General features: G+C 38.8%; 1 protein-coding gene across 4 annotated transcripts in view; it reads right to left on the bottom strand.

Moving 5' to 3' along the window:
* The window catches only part of FHIP1A (FHF complex subunit HOOK interacting protein 1A), a 66468-nt gene extending 54467 nt beyond the window's left edge, over positions 1–12001 (bottom strand). For 2 of the 4 annotated variants that reach the window (XM_083367793.1, XM_083367796.1), the window contains exons 1-2: positions 11779–11958; positions 2931–3051 (exon numbers count right to left, since the gene is read on the bottom strand). The gene's annotated coding sequence lies outside the window, so the exon portion shown is untranslated. Of the gene's footprint in view, positions 1–2930; positions 3052–11693 lie in introns of all 4 variants that reach the window. The other 2 variants (XM_083367795.1, XM_083367794.1) reach the window with 2 other exon arrangements.
* Between the last annotated feature and the right edge of the window lie 1109 nt (positions 12002–13110).

Here is a 13110-nt window from a genome sequence, read left to right as displayed (position 1 = left end):
ACATTATCACTGAGATACTGCCTTACAAACATGAACAGAAACATCCAAATTGCAAGAAATCTTTTTCATGCTTTAAATGAAAGCCTGAAAGAGCAATCCTAGAACAAAATAATTCTATCCTTAGAAATAAAATACAATATTTATGGTTAACAATTTTGTATAGCACCCATCAATAAAATTGTCAGCATTTATACAAATTTACATATTTCTTAAATTATACATACATAATAAATACAACCATAAAAAGCCGAATAAGACAATTATGTTAAAACTTAAGGCTGAGAAAGAAAGTGAGAAGGCAAATTTCACCAACAAGATATCATAAGAAAAGCAAGTATGTAATGTTTTAAACTAAACCTCAAGCAAAGTATCTCTCTGCACCATCATCATATGATAAATATATAATATTGCAGGCTTTTGCACTTGTTTTGCTGCTGATAAGTCTTTAAAATGATTTATGGGCTTTTAGTATCTCATTCTTTGCTACAATTGGGAACTATTAACCAAATGCTCCCATGTGACAGCACAACAATTTGCAGTGATTTCTGCTTTTTGACATTTTCTACCAGATCAGAATGACTCATTTAAAACGCTGTTCATTTGGAAGAAGAAGCAATGTTTTTCTTTCCTTTTTTATACATAATTGTAATCAAGTTTCAATTAAGCTATATTCCTAAAAAAGCAGCAGTCATGTATGTGCTGTGAAATCAGTTTGCCTTGGAAAAAAAACAATAAAAACTGTATTTAGAATAGTTAAGATATGGTTTATACAAAGCATTAAACAATATAACATTTACTGATTATATTTAAGAGTGATGAACCAACTAATTTTGGTTTGTCTATAAACCATAGCTAATTAATGCCAGATATGAATTCATAGATAATTAAAAATTAATCAACAACTTTTTGATTTATCTCAGTAAAGATGAGTAACAGCATTATATTTTAAAGAGGAAATGTAGGAACAATTAGAGCTAAATTTGTATATCATACCATAAAATAAATACAACTCTGCTAGAGAGTAAAATCTCAAAACAAGTTGTTAAAAATACATGCTATGCAACCCTGTCAGTGACTACAGAGAGCATAGGTAGTGGCCCTGTAGGACAGAAGGACCAGCCCAGTGGTGGGATTCAAATATGTGAACAACTGGTTCTCTGTATGGATGCTGCTTCTGGAAGTCCATCCTGGGCCTGGGGAACAAAAAATTAGCTACCGGTTCTGCTGAAGTGGTGCAAACCGGCTGAATCCCACTACTGGACCAGCCACTACCAAGGCAATGGGACTTGAGCCAGTGAAGAAGATAGCTTGAGAAATTAAAATGTCTCATCAAGCCCCACCCTAGTTCACATGAAGATGGAGGGAAGGAGGGAGGGACACACACATTCAGATTTGTTACTATTTTGTCACTATAGCTTTTACAATCAAAGTAGTCCCCACCTATTTGGCATTGTTTTTTTAATGTAGTCCACTTTGCAGGGCTGAAAGTGGTTGCCTCACTTTTCCAATAGCCTTTTCATTTTGTTTTGAAGCAAACAAAATTATTTTTACATAAGTTAGTATACAATTTAAGGTCAGCACTTTTGTGTTATAAATCCAGTTTAGTAAGCTTTGCAACATTTACCTACAGTAATATCAATTCCCATAAGGAAAAAAATACAGAGATTTTTTAATATATATATATAACAATGATTTTCTGCTTATTGTAATAGTACAAAACACATCACAAACTTCAAATTCAATTTTGATGGGAAGGGAGGAACTGAATACAATTTTGTGCTTAATTAAGAACCAGTTTGTTGTAGTGGTTAAGATGCTAGCCTGCAGACCTGTGAGTTCTAATTTCACCTTAGACATAAAAGCTAGCTGGGTGTCTTGGGGCCAGTCACTTGCTCTCAGCCCAACCCACCTCACAGGATTATTGTTGTGGGGAAAATAGGAGGATAAAGCAGTGTTAAGTATGTTGACTGCCTTGAGTTACTTAAAAGTAATAAAGGCAGAATAAAAAACAAATAAATAAAATAATGCAGCAACAGCCATAGTTCAAAAATAACAGTAAATTTACATTTAATTAAAGCAAAACAGTATGAATGGCAATGTTCAATGCATAGCAAACGACAATATGATGTAGATAAATTAAAACTGGCAGAGAATGAAGAAAGTTAGGGAGGGTGCCAATACTCTAGACACAGACTGGATACCCAACAAATGAAAAAGTGAGTAGATGGAAAAACAAAAACATGGTCTTTGCTGATTTGTAGAACAAAACCATGGATGGTCACATCTACTGCTAACTGTGATTGGTGGAAAAAACTTACTAACTAGGTGATTCCAAAGATCAAAGCTCTAGGTGCGATCTACCTGCCGGAAGGAAGGAAGGAAGGAAGGAAGGAAGGAAGGAAGGAAGGAAGGAAGGAAGGAAGGAAGATCTCCAATGCTTTCTGCAAGCTTTCCATAAGTATTCAATAGGGAAGCCAACAGGAAAACAGAAGCCACTACCACTGACATGTTCACACACTTCTGATAATTCTGTTGTTCTGTTTAGGTGAGGAAATATCTCTGAAACAATGAATCAACAGGGCACAGGTTTTCTAGTAGCTTCCTAAAAGATAGTAAGGAAATTTGAGCCTGAGCTCCACTGAAAAACCAATATTACTATAGAGAACCAGCACCATCTAGTTTCAGCACCCCAGCACCTGTGGAAGTGTGGAATCACTAATAGGTCTTCCTTATGGTATCTGATAAATAGGGCTGATGTAATTGAAAAAAGGCAGTCCTACAGTCCTATCCAAGAGCCAAGCCAAGAAGAGCTTTACAAATTAATACCAACAGCTTAAATTATACTAGCATTTTATTTATTTAAGAAAATTTATATGGCTGCCAAACTCACTCTCTGACTCCAGGCAGCTTACAAGGATAAGTAAACTTACCAGTAATCAATGCAGGGTCCACAGAATTGGGGTTAAATGCTTCCAATGTCAAGAGATGGTAAGTAAGCAAGTCACATTCTGGATCAGTTGTAATTTCCAAATATTCTTCAAGCACAGTCACCTGTAAAGTAGGTCACAGTAATCCAAACATGTAATAAGGATGTGAATCACTATAGCTATGTCTTCCCCTACCAGCTGGACCAGATGAAGTCAGACAAAGTTCTCTTTAGCCTTGGCTTCCTTCTGTTGTTTGAGGAGGAACAGTAAATCCAAGAGGATGCCCCAGATTTGTTCTTTCAAAGTGCCTGACCATCCAGAAATAACATGGAGTTGACAATGAATCTTAGTGTATAAACAGTAACTCATCTTATTAGGTTCAGCTTTAAACTGTTCTCCCTCAACCAGTGTCTTACAGCCTCCAGTATCTGAAGAGCTAATTGACAGCATCTCATTCTCACCTATACTGTAGTTTAAAATGGGGGAAACAGTATTACTTTATTAATGATATTGTACCCTGGTATCATAAATGACTGTACGTGTTATAATTAGAATTATATAAACTATTATTCTTTGGAAATACAATACAATGATTAATGCAGTTTCAACTGCAAATTAACTTTAATGAAAAATCTGTCTTTTTGACAGTTATGGTCACATCCTTACAATACAATACAATGAAAACAGCTAATTCTTTCCAGTGCCACCTACTAATCTGGTTACAACATAAGGCTTTGAGCAGTTTCATACACTCTAAAGTGCCCCCCTAAGAACACAAATTAAAATTTTATTAACAAATATGTAGAATACACACAACTATTATGATTATTACACCATCCCTGATATCAGTTCCAGAAATTTAGCATAGACAAACTTTGTGTTCCTTTAAATCTAAACCAGGGAGAGTTATTATATATATATATTAAATATATATTTTTAAAATACAAAAACTCCATAGCTATAATATCAGATGGTTATTTTAATTTAGAATGTTAGATATCCTTTTAAATTAAAGGTTTCTGTCTTCAAGCCAAATGGGTTAGTAATATCAGCTATCAAAGGAAACAACACAAATATGGAGATGAAAAAGTAGTAATCCACTGTGAAAGGTTACCGTAAGTAGCTTGAGGAGAAACGGCAGAGTAACAAACTCCACATTCTGTAGCTATGTTTTATCACCTTTTGCTTTAATATTACTTCAAATTATTAATTTAGTACCCATATAAACAGAAACTTAATTTCTATATTTAGTTTTATCGCCAACATTTTCATCCAGAAAACAACATTTAGAACCACAGCTTTCAGTGCAGTCATTGGAAATTACATTAGGTAGAATACCTTTTCCCAGACAGTTGCATTCCAGATGTATTAATCAATAACTCCAATTACTTCTCAAGAAACATGACCAATTGATCATAATAAAAGTTACAGTATATCTGAGCTTTTTCTAAGTACTGTATTCTACCTTCCCTACTGATCATATCTATGTACAAATAGGTAGTCTTTGACTTAAACCCCAGTTGGGACTGAAACTTCAGTTGCTAAGCAATACAATTGTTAAATGAGTTGTGGCTGACTTTATAACTTTTGCCATGGTCATTAAGCGAATTACAATTGTTAAGCAAATCCAGCTTCCCTCATTGACTCTGCTGATTGGAAGCTCTCTGGCAAGGATGTAAATGGTGATCATGTTTTCAGAACCATTGTAACTTTGAACATTTGTTAAATGAATGGTCATAAATCAAAGAGTACCTGTATCAGCACTGCAACTTTAAGATGCTATTCTCCCAGGCTCGTTGGATTCTAAGCAAGGTTAGCATTTTTAAATTATCTATTTATATTTTGTCAGAGTTGACTCAACTATCTCAATTGCAATTATCATAGGACTCTCTTAATACAGGTAGTCTTCAACTTACAACCACAATTGAGTCCAAAATTTCTGTTGCTAAGTGAATTGTGCCCCTTTTTATGACTTTTCTTGCCACAGTTTTTAAGTGACTCACTACAGTTGTTAAGTTAGTAACATGGTTGTTAAGTGACTTCGGCTTCCCCATTGACTTTGCTTGTCAGAAGGCTTATAAAGGTGATTTACATGACCCCATGACACTGCACCATCATAAATATGAGTCAGCTGCCAAATGTCTGAATTTTGATCAGGTGACCATGGGGATGATGCAAAGGTCCTAAGTGTGAAAAATGGTCATAAATCACTTTCTAGTGATTTAGTGACATTGTAACTTTGAACAGTCACTAAATGAACTGTTGGAAGTTGAGGACTACCTATAGTATGGTGGCTGTAATATTCGCCTGGCAGAGGGCAAAGTGCCATCAGTTCAAATCCTGGCAGAAAAATGTTAATATTGTTATTCCATTTACTCATTTCAAGGAACTACCAATTTTTAGCAAGTTTGCTAGTATGAACACGATTAATTTGCAGAATATCATGAAACAACTAAAACAACAGCTGAGACAGAATTTGCCCCAGCAGAATACATGGTGGATCATCCAGTGCTCCTATGTATATATGGGGGCTTGCTAGAGAAGTTTGAAGGTGATAAAGATCTATTCTGAATATTTGCTGCTCAGTGTAAAATGTTTATGGCAGGTAAGCCAGTGGCATTTCCACTGATCACACACCAAAGGTGACTTTACAGGACATCTTGTGGGATCCTGGAGAGTTACCAGTAGAAGAGGGAAACAACACAGGTACACTTTGTTCTCAGAGTCCACAATAAATTTCCCCTGGGAACTGATGGGGTGTGAATCTGGAGGGACATGTCAGGCAGGGTATCTGAGAATGACTGGGAGAGATGGGGTCCTGTGACACTGCTTAGGGAGAAGTCAGATAAGATATAGCATAGTCTGCACTGGATAGTGAGAGAGGGAAATGGTTGGGACCTGCAAAATTCTGTTAATATAGCCTTACAATACAGGGAGTCCTTGGCTTATAACAGTTCATTTGCTGACCGCTCAAAATTACAATAGCACTGCAAAAGTGACCTTTGACCATTTTTCACACTTACGACTGTTGCAGCATCCCCGTGATCACATGATCAGAATTCAGATACTTGGCAACTGATTCATAGTTATTACAGCTGCAGTGTCCCTCGGCCATGTGAGCCTTTTCTGCAACCTTCTGACAAGCAAAGTCAATGGGGAAGCCAGATTTGTTTAATAACCATTGTTACTTGCTAAGAGCTACGGTGATTCACTTAACTACTATGGCAAGAAAAGTCATAAAATGGGGCAAAACTCACTTAACAACTGTCTTTAGTCATAAATTTAGGACTACCTGGAAAGTAGTATTAGCGCGTCTGGTCATATTTCTTGTCTGGTCTACTTGGCAAGGTTGACACTCAACAATAAAGGAAGAGAGGGAAGGAAAAAGCCCGTTCAAACTTCCAACATTCTATTACTATAGCTTTCCAATAAAAACAGTACAGTATTGTAGGATATACATGGCAATGGTTTCCTAGACTGGTCTCCTTGAAGGACAGCTATCAAGAAAAAAGAATTAACAGTTTCTTGCTTTATCCAGTCTGATACCAATGGCTATTAAAATACATTCATCTAGAAATCCAACTGTAGCACTGACACGTAAGACAACTATCAAGCCTCTTGACATTCCTAATAAACCCAACCAGCATATATATGACCTTTGTGTGTGTCTTCACAAACTTCTCCATGCTTATATATCTGTTTTGTGAGAGGCAGTTTGGTATAGACGTTAAGGTGCTGGCCTATAAACCAGGAAACTGTAAGTTCTAGTCATACCTTAGGTGTAACAGTTGGCTGGGTGACCTTGGTCCAGTCACTCCCTCTCAGCCAAACCCACCTAACAAGATTGTTTTTGTGGGAAAAATAGGAGGAAGAAGGAGTATTATGTAAGTTTACCACCTTGAATTACTTATAAGGTAGTAACGATGGGATAAAAATATAATAAATAAATATATCTGTCAGGATGGTATGAAACAATTTATACTGATAGGATTAGCTAAATTTCCAATCAGAAAGAATTTTGCTATATAGAATTTTGTTGAAGACACATTGTTTAAAATAAAACCAATCGTATTATCACCATTTTTCACACTTACAACCGTTACAACATCCCCATGGTCACCTGATCAAAATTCAACTGACTCATATTTATGACGGTGCAGTGTCATGGGGTCATGTAAATTACCTTTTGCGACCTTCTGACAAGCAAAATCAATGGTGAAGCCGGATTCACTTAATAGCCATGTTACTAATATAACAATTGCAGTGATTGATTTAATAACTATGGCAAGACATAAAATGGAGCAAAACTTACCGTATTTATCAACTATCTTGCTTAACAACAGCAATTTTGGGCTCAACTATGGTCATAGGTTGTGGATTCCCTCTATAGAACTAATATTGCCTAAAGTTATCTTTCTGTTCCATTATACTAAGCATATAAATAAAAAAGGTAAAGGTAAAGGTTCCCCCGCACATGTGTGCTAGTCGTTTCCGACTCTAGGGGCCGGTGCTAATCTCCGTTTCAAAGCCGAAGAGCCAGCGCTTGTCCGAGGACGTCTCCGTGGTCATGTGGCCGGCATGACTAGACGCCAAAGGCGCACGGAACGCTGTTACCTTCCCACCATAGTGGTCCCTATTTTTCTACTTGCATTTTTACGTGCTTTCGAACTGCTAGGTTGGCAGAAGCTGGGACGAGTAACAGGCGCTCACTCTGTCATGTGGCACTCGGGATTCGACCCACCAAACTGCCAATCTTCTGATCAACAAGTTCAGCGTCCTAACCTACTGAGCCACCACGTCCCTTTTAAGCATATAAATATCAATAGTCAAAACTCATGTACCATTTGTTCTATTTTGTAATAAAAACTGCTTTTTAAAAACACCTCAGCATTACATCAGAAATCCATTAAGAAATAAACCAGTTTGCTAGCAACAAAGTATTTTAAATGCTTTGTTGCCAAGGATGATAAAACACTGTTGTTTAGGCCCAGTAAGTACATGTAGCAGTATTCCCAATAGGACTGACATAATTATAAGAAATGTAAATAGAACAGAGGTTGAACTATCTTAACTCCACCTTTCATATTGTGACAAGAATCAGACTCTATTTGTGCTCAATTTATTCTGAAATTTTACTTCTATTTAGCAATTTTCTGGGAAGCTAACTAGTTATAAGACCAAAAACATACAAATATAAAACAGTAAAAAGAACAATAAAAACCACAATGGAAAAAGTAATCAATTTCTCAGCCCAAACTCCATTAACCTCCTTGATTTAAACCAGGTTTTTAAGGCCTTCCAACAGGGCCAGGACCATCAAAGTTTCAGGGAGAAGGAAGCCAACTCACAGGGAAAACACCATTGCAGAGAAAGCACTTACAGTGTAACGCAAACATTAACTGTAAGAAATTTAGGAAAAGGAAGTGTGCTAAATATATAAATATTATTAGTTAATATTCCTAACAAATTCACTTTTAAATGTCTTCATCTTAAATCCTTCTTGTATTCAAGTATCAATCTTTGTATTCAATTTCAATTTACCGTAATAGACAATGACATTCTGTCTTTGAACTATACCTGCTCAACAGAAGATAGTGTTGCAATAAATCATTTATACTGCTGTTATTCCAAGTTGCAATAGTACAATGTCCAAGTTATGGCATCATAATATTACACAGTGCGGTAACAAAGTAAGGCAGTGTTGACTAACTCTGTACCTTCTTGGTCCACAGGCAAAGAATGATGAGTTTTGAGTAATCCCATATATTGAGCGCCATATTGGATATGGTTAGTATGACAGATAAAAGAAGCTGGAGAAGTATTGGAATATGGGAGAAGAAAGATGTGCTTGGTTCACGTGTTCTTCCCACAAGACTTGGCAATATTTTACCTACCATAAAACTAAGCTAGCATAAGTAGCTGATGCAAGACAATACATGCCCAGAGGAGTAAACAGGATGCCTAAAAACTGCCTCACCCCGCCCAGTGTTATTCCAAACCACAATAGAGATAAATTTACAATATAAGGAAAGAATGTTCATCAAATGTCCTACCAAGTTCAGTGTGCCTATTATGCAAGAGGTTTCAGCTTTGGTTACAAAGCAGTACAAAGTGCTAAATCATATGACTGTATTTTGCTCCATTTATTTCATGAAGGAGTTTGCTAAAAGTTAATGCTACCAACAGATAAAAGGGAAGGGAAGAAACTTATCTTTTCAGAATCCAAAGGACACGGTTACTTCCTATCCAGAGGTTTATTGCTTTAAAGTTGGCTGAAGGACATGCAGCAAAGCATGAGGAAGCAGCTTGCTAGTATAGCAAGAACCAGAAATCTTATCATCCCTTCCCCATTTACCCCAAGACTCCCAACAGACAAGCATAGTAATTTTATATTCTTTAATTACACTTGATCTTAGCCCAAGACCAAGAAGCCTTTTGTTTTAATATAATATAGTGTTAGTATGCCAGTTTTTAATTTGTATATTTATTAGATTTTTATCCCAGCTTTATTACTTTATAAGTAACTCATGGCAGAAAATATACATTATACTCCTTCATCCTTCCTTTTCCCCACAACAGCTTAGACTTAGAGAGTATGATTGGCCCAAAGTCATCCCACTGGCTTTTATGTTGAAGGTGGAACTAGAACTCACACTCTCCTAGTTTCTAAGACAGGACCTTCCTTAACTATTACATCAAACTGGCTCTCTTTTAGGTACCTCACAGATTCCACAGTTATTACTAAAATGGTTGTAATTCTTAATGTTATTACATTACAAAAATGTTATTTTTACTGTCTTATGACCAAAAATGAAAAATATGCATTTATGCTCTTAAACTGCCTTTACAAAAAAAACTAACAACGTATCTAAGAAGTACCATGTCAGAGAAAACAGAATTATGGGTGCGGTTTGCAGAATTTTCTTACAAAATAAAAATTCAAGTAACAAATGCCTACATTAAAAAAACTTTAAAACAGGTAAATGTAATTGAAAACATAATTAAAAGTACCCTTAAAAATTACAAAAGTCAGATGGAGAAAAGAGCTGTGGCCATTTGTGGAGTCCAATATTATATCTTTCAGGGCAAATTTTCCCACTATTGGCCTATATCTACCAAGGAAGAAAATACATGTAGTCTGCATGTATTTTAGCCATAAAATGTGAGGTAGCTGTTATGAATATTTTATCCAAAATCAAGATATTTCTTTTCATAGATTTTAAATAAGTACTGTGAATTTAGGGGGAAAAATGCATCATCTATCAAATGTGATCATTTGACACACTGATCCAATATTATATATTTTACTTAATTTTCCAGATCCACACAAGCTAGCTATATGGTCTGCAGTAATGCTATATTAAAAATAGCTTTGCCTAATTCGTAGTCCAGTACATCATGGTTAAAGAATATGAAGTCTTCCAATGAGTATTTTTGAATAATATGCAAATAAAAAACAATTGTCATTTCCAAATAGAGCCTTGATAAGGGAAAGATAGGCACCAATGTAAGAGGAAATCCTTTTCTCCAAAGAACCTTACATTCGAGTTATTAGCTGGTGACCTAAATAACGTATGAATCGAGCAGTCACTGGATGAATCGAGATGCCACTGAGCTTCCTAGAAATGAAGTCGCAATAGCTCAGCCAACTCTTAATTCTTTTAAAGCGCAACGAGAAGAGAGGTCGGTCCAACGTATTTGAAAGTGTAACCGTACTTTCACGATCGGTAGCAATCTGTATAAACCAGGCTTGCTTTAATATGCCTCCACAACGAAGGAAGAGCTCATTTCCGCGTTCGCCTCTTTTTCCAGCAGCGCGACGCCATCCCTCTCCAAATGAGAGCGGATTAACCTCACGGTTTTCCGGCCTTGTTTCGGGAGAACAAGACGCGCACGAAGGGAGGGAGGAAAGGAAAACAGCGAAGAGGTTGCTTTGAACCAGCTATTCAAAGGTCGGCCCGATCCAGTTGTAACGTTTATTGCGTTCACGCCTCTTGACTTTCCCGAGTATGCTGACAATTTACAAAGGAGGGCGGGAGGGGGGGGCGAGTACTTCTGGTTAAGCAACAAGTCTCAGAAATAATTTCTGGCAGGAGGTCACTTTAAGACATGTGGACTTCAACTCCCAGAATTCCCCAGCCAGCTAATTCTGGGAATTGAACTCCGCAAGACTTGAGATTGGCAAGGTTGGAGAACCCTGCTTTAGAGGCATCTGGTTAGAGCAGGGGTCTTCAAACTTGGCCCTTTTATGACTTGTGGACTTCAACTCCCAGAATTCCTCAGCCAGCTTTGCTGGCTGAGGAATTCTGGGAGTTGAAGTCCACAAGTCATAAAAGGGCCAAGTTTGAAGACCCCTGGGTTAGAGGAAGATGACCATGGAAAGCCCGGAGAGTTAGGGTGATAGGGGTGCTATCGCCCGCTGAAGATTCAGCCATCTGGGTAGCACAAGCCCTCCTCCATCAGGCGGTTCCCACGCCCTTTTTCTCCTCCATATCCCTGACAGCCCCACGCATTACCGTCCAGCGACCGGGGTCTCCAACCTTGCCAACTTGAAGACTAGTGGACCTCCCAGAATTCCCCAGCCAGCAAAACTTGTGGACTTCAAAGCTGGCTTGGGGGATTCTGGGAGTTGAAGTCCACACGTCTTCACGTCGTTGGAGACCCCTGATCTACGAGGCAACTCTTCCCTCGGAAACCACGTGTTTGCGAAGAGCGAGGAATGCGCTCGCTCCCACCCATTCGCTCTGGAAGGGCCGAAGGGGATACCTGTCGGTTTGTTGAAGCGATTCCGCTCTCCTTTCCGTGCTGTCCTCGCCACCGGAGCCCACCCTCGACGCGTGTCTCAACTGACCTGATAATAAGAACCCGCCTGTTTGGACAGCTGAAAGTTTTCCTTTCGAGGCGAAACAAGAAGCGCCCCCCCCCACCTCGATCGGCTCGCTTACGTCGATTCCAGGATGCGCAATTCGGAGCGGCCTTCGGGGAAAGCGAGAGAGAGAGAGGCGGCAGGCGGGGGAAGCGCCGTTCGCGACAACAGCCCCAGCAGGTAAGTCCCTCCCCGTGCCTGCTTTGAGCGTCAGCGGCCCGCTCTGAGGCATAATCCTCCAGCGCTGAGAGGAAGGGCGGGGAGACGGAGTAAGTCTTGGGTTCCCGGCTCCTGGAGTCTCCAGGAGGAGTTAAGGCGACCACGTGGCGGATTTACTCATCCTGTACCGGAGAGGAAGGGAAGGGATGCCCGGCAGCAATCGGGCGCGGGATGCAAACTTGGAATTTACAGAATAACAAAAGTTGGAAGGGACCTTGGAGGTCTTCTCGTCCAACCCCCTGCTCAAGCAGAAAGCCCTGTGCCATTTCAGACAAGTGGTTGCCCGATCTTTTCTTAACCTCCAGCGTTGGAGCATCCGCAACTTAAGAAGGTAACTCTTTCCACTGATTACAGGTAGTCCGAGACTTAAGGCCAAAATTGAACCCAACATTTCTGTTGTTAAGTGAACTTTGCCCCATTTTTCTTGCCGCAGTTGTTGATCACTGCAGTTGTTAAGATAGTAACTGGGTTGTTCAGTGAATCTGGCTTCCCCATTGAATTTGCTTGTCAGAAGGTCGCAAAAGGGGATCACACGAGCTTGTCATACATGTGAGTCGATTGCCAAGCATCTGAATTTTGATCGCGTGACCCTGGAGATGCTGCAATGGTCGTAAGTGTGAAAAACAGTCATAAGTCACTTTTCAGTGCTGTTGTAACTTTGAACAGTCACTAAATGAAGTCGAGGATTACCTGTAATTGCTCTGTCAGGAAATTTCTCCTTCATTCCAAGCTGCTTCTCTCCTTGATTAGTTTCCATCCATTGTTTCTTATCCTGCCTTCAGGTGCTTTGGAGAAGAGGTTGACCCACTCTTCTTTGTGGCAGCCCCTGAGATATTGGAACGCTGCTGCTATCCTGTCACCCCTTGTCCTTCTTTACATTAATCTAGAACTAAAATTTGGGAGAAGTTTGAGCAGAGGCCTGCTGATTGTGTGCCATCTTGATGCTACAAATCACTCTATGCTTTTGCCAAAAGTCCATTTCAACTTTTATGGGGCTATTGAATAAACCACATTCGACCTGTAAATGTACCTTGGTTAGTACAAACACTCACTGGAGTTCCGCCTTCCTGGCTTTTTTCTCTAGAAAGCAGCTTAATT

This window comes from Vipera ursinii (genome assembly GCF_947247035.1).
Source record: "Vipera ursinii genome assembly, chromosome: 7".
Lineage (NCBI taxonomy): Eukaryota > Metazoa > Chordata > Lepidosauria > Squamata > Viperidae > Vipera > Vipera ursinii.
Note: the sequence above shows the minus strand (reverse complement) of the source record. Positions and strands in the feature narration are given on the sequence as shown.